The sequence below is a fragment of the Myotis davidii genome, unplaced genomic scaffold (assembly GCF_000327345.1).
Source record: "Myotis davidii unplaced genomic scaffold, ASM32734v1 scaffold319, whole genome shotgun sequence".
Classification (NCBI taxonomy): Eukaryota; Metazoa; Chordata; class Mammalia; order Chiroptera; family Vespertilionidae; genus Myotis; species Myotis davidii.
Genome location: NW_006290675.1, coordinates 1,797,621 through 1,802,252, shown reverse-complemented (window position 1 = coordinate 1,802,252; position 4,632 = coordinate 1,797,621).

Genomic DNA, 4,632 nt, shown 5'->3' with positions numbered 1-4,632 from the left:
GATTTCTGGCCTTTGTTTACCTTCTCTATTTGAAACAATGTTGCAGTCCTGCTGGCTGAAGCCCCCGGTTTTGTTTAGCTTCTGTATGTGTTACATAGTTGCTTAGAGTGCAGCTGAGAGTCCTGGCAAGGCAGGCAGAGAAGCTTGGCTTCCTCTGTCACTAAAGCAAGCAAGCCTCCCTGTTCACGTCAGCTGCCTGGCTGCCGGCTGCCATCTTGGCTGGCAGTTAATTTGCATATCGCCCTGATTAGCCAATGGGAAGGGTAGCGGTCATACACTAATTACCATGTTTCTTTTTTATTAGATAGGATAGCATTTTAGCACTTTATCTGCCAAATCCTTTATTTTAATAAATAATGGCTTACCATTTGTGATAGATGAAGTCCACTAGCTTGTATACAATGCTTTTAGCAGGTCCTGTGTATCTCTTAGAGAACAGCTGAATTTCATTTCCCTTCCATTTTCGGTTCTACAGTTGGAGCACCATGTAATGGCCTTGCCTATATGAGCAGCAGCAGAATGATTCCAGAACTGTTCCAACCACTGCTTTCAGTTTTAATTGGCTTTCATTAGTCTTTGATTGTGTTGGTAAAACCCAGCTGTGAGTTTAATTATTAATGCTTCTATAAAGTCTTGGTGGTTATGCCACCATCAGAGTGGGAGAAATCAGGACTGCTATTGTAACAGATTATAATTTAAAGTGATTTTCAATTTCTGATAATAGTTGATGCCATTTTTAGATCAATCAAATGATGATTTTCTGACATAGTTAATACAATGGAGAAAAATGTTCCATATGTTACCATTATGGTTTTACTATATGATTCAGAAGTTACTGATAAAAATCAGAATTAAACAAAAAGGATTTCCACTGGTAATTATTGAAAGAGCCAGCATTAAACAAATCTACACTAATAAAAGAGAAAGATGCAAATTGACCATACCTTCATGGTGCCCACCAGCCAATCAGGAGTGAATATGCAAACTAACCCAACAAAGATGGTGGGTTAATTTGCATACGCAGGCGCCAAGTGGCTGGGGGCGGGGCAGCTGCTTGTGTGTGCACTGGCGCCAAGCAGCCTGGGTCCAGGGGACGGGCATCCCCGGGACCCAGGCCACTCACTCTTGAAGCTGTCGGCCTGGAGTAGCCGGGGTCCCAGAACGACCCCCAGCAACTCCAGGCTACGTGCACAGGTGCCAAGCAGCTAGGGTCTGGGCAGGAACACCCTCCACATCACCATGGCGGGCCTGTGGGCAGTGCACATGCTCTGAGCAGCTGGAGGACGGGGTGGGAGAGCGAAAAAAACCAAGAGTGCGAGGAGCACCAGGAATTCTGGGAATCATAGTTCCGTTGGCAGCCCCTGGACTAGATGAAGAAGCCCAGAGCACAGGGAACACCAGGAATGCTGGGAATCGTAGGTCTGGTGGCAGACTCACTGTGGTATCTCCTAGATACTAGAGCAAAATGAGCCTGGAGCAAGTTACTGTTGCAGGTGGGGGATGGAGGGAGAGCAAAGGTGAGAGACATAAGTAAAGTCAGAGTGTCAAGGAAAAATTAAAAGGAAGATATCCTGCAATTTCTAGGAAATCTCTACCAATGGAGCAAAGAAAAAAAAAGAGCTCTATTATTCTGTGAGAACCAAACCAGACTGGGCTGGGGTCTCAGACAATTTGCTCACATGATTGCAAAGACAGAAACTCCCATATTGGAGAGGGCTCCCCTGAGGGCTCCCAGATTGGAGAGGGTGCAAGTCAGGCTGAGGGACCCACCCTGTGCACGAATCTTCGTGCACTGGGCCCCTAGTCCACATATAAAACCCTATCATTGTTACCTTAAGGGTCATATTTTGCTTAACTCTTTCTCTTAGACCTGTGGAGAGATCATATTGATGGCTGTTTGCTTATGATGGCTGTTTCTAGTTGTGGTGGATAAGATTTCAAGATAAATAATTTATCATTTTGGGGGAACAATGACAGCTTTGTAATGTGTCACTTGGTTAGTTTGAAAATGACATAACTCAGAATTCCCATTTCTAATTAGGATGACCAATGAGATTCTTACAATATGTGGAAGAACCAGGAAAGGAAGCAGCCATTTTTGTCACTGACCCACTTTGTTGCTGACTGACTCATCTCAAAGGCTTGAAGCAGCATTTGGACCTGCAATTAGTCTACCTTCTCTGGATTCACGTTCAGTTTTTCTGATTCCTGGGCGAAGGGTATATATAACTCTGAAAAAAAAAGCTGCTTCTGCAGGATAACCTTTTTACTCAATAAGAATGGACAAGAGTTTAGTTCATCCTCATGGAGTTTTAGCTCATTCTCATGGGGTTTCAGCTCATGTTCATGATTTTCCCTTCTTAGCTTGACTGTGGACTTCAAGCTCCAATAGTAGATGTTGAGACAGGCATGGTTTAAAAATTCTGCTTAGCCAGCCCTATGATTGGGTAAGCTAATTAATCACCTGCAACAAATGTGTATGTACATGTAAATGTATATGTAAATGTATGTGAATATGTATGTGTATGCATATGTATATGTATGTGTATGTATATGTGTATGGTATGTGTATGTGTATGTATATGTACATGTAGGTATACATGTGTATAAAATAAATATTACTGGATCTGCTTCTCTGGCTGAACCCAGAATTCCTAACCAATTCCTAGTGGAAGAATATAGAATGGACTCTATATTTGCTGTGAGAAATGTGGTATTTTGTGCTGGAAGAAGGAGGGATGATTGTATCCAGGAAGGAAAAAGAAAGGAAGGAACTGTGAGATAGTGAATGATAAAAGTTACATGAAATCAGTGTAAAATACTCTCATTTATTTTGCATTCTGTTTGTCTCTTTCTCATTCCATGAACTCAGTATATTTACTACTAACAAAATATTTTTATAGTGGAAATTTTTCTTCACTTCTTTTTCTCACAACCAATAAAATACTATTTGGCAGTTAAAGTCATAGCGTGATAGCAAATACTGTTACTGCCTAGTTACATAAATAGGGTACTGCTAAAGAAATTAGAAGAATTATCATAATCAATATAATTACAATCAACTAAATGCTAGAAGAAAATGGATCAATGTCTTCACTGCTCTGAGGAAAAAAATTTGAATCTAGAATTCTATACATAGCCAAATTTTTGATGGAGTTAAAGAGAAAAATAAAATAATTTTCAGACATGGACAAACTCAAAATTTTCCTTCATGTATTCTTTCTGAGAAAATGAATTAAGAGTGCAATCTATAAAAGCAGAAGAAATCCAAGAAAGAAGGTACATGGAATCCAAGAAACAGGGCAACTAAACCACAAGAGCAAATGGAAGAAATCTGAGGAAAGCAGCCTGAATGGATTAGGGAAGTCTTAAAATTTCAAAAAGATCCTTAGGAAAAAAGTGTACTTACTATAACAAATAATATGTTAAATATGGTGTACAATCAACAATCTTAGGACTAAAATGAATTCTTATCTTGTTCTTTTCAACAAGAAAAAAAGAAAGGTCATTACAAATTCCAGGAATGCAGAAAAGGGAGAGTTGTACAGGGAAGTCATGAATAATTATTCCTGTGTTAGAAAGTGGTACGGATAGGAGACAAATATGCTTTTGGGCTGCTTTGAACCTTTTGCACATCCATTCTCTGCTTGGGGATTTTTTGTCTCTGAATATGTATACCCAAGCCTGAAATCCCAAACTTACTTCTCCAGCCTTCCTTTCAGTCATGTATATGATACAGAGCCCTCCCATTCAGATATACTCTTCTAAGAAGACTTCGAGTGGACAGGTCTGACAAGGGGTTGGCAGAGACAGTGTTCGATGAGAGAGAGCCAGAAATTTAAACTTCAAGTGCCCAGAATACACAGATGTACTTTAGTGACTGTGCTTTTGGGTGGAAGCAGCAGGGCTTCATTGAAATGCTTCCATAATATAATTTGTCAAAGTAGCTCCTTACATTGTCTCTGAACATGACTGTCTGGCATTGTCTGTCATAAAGTCTGTAAATGAACTAATTTTCTAATTAAGCTACATATAATAGGTTTTGCCATTTGGAATGAAAAAAAAAGTTGGTACCAATAGTGGTTTCAGGAGGCAGAGTTTGAAGGAAATGAGACTTAACAATAGGTTATTTGACATCAGTAAAAATCTCACTAATATTTGGGCATGCAAATCTGGCAACCCATAACAGACAGAAATAAAATAGTTAATTAAAAAATCAAGTGTAATTTCCTAGGATAAAGTAGAGACTGAAAACAAAGCTGAGAATTTGTAATCACTGCCTATGAACAATATAAGGGACATAAGACTCTTTCTATTTTGGAGAGAGATTAAAGAAACAGATGACAAGCTCAATGATCTAAATTACTGGCTCAAACCATGACTAAAGAATCAAAGACTAAAAACAAACAAACAAACAACTCAGGGACTTACGGGGCTTTACTAAAAAACTTTTTTTTTCTCGGAGAACAAGAAAAATAGGGTTATTTGCATTACACTTATTAATTTGTGCATTTATTCAGTGTCTGGTAAGTTAATGTTCAAGAAAAAATATTATTTTTATTAAAATGTTCTATTATTTTATGTTAACAATTACTCATTTATCTCAGCCCCCTTTTTTATTGTCTAAAGTTT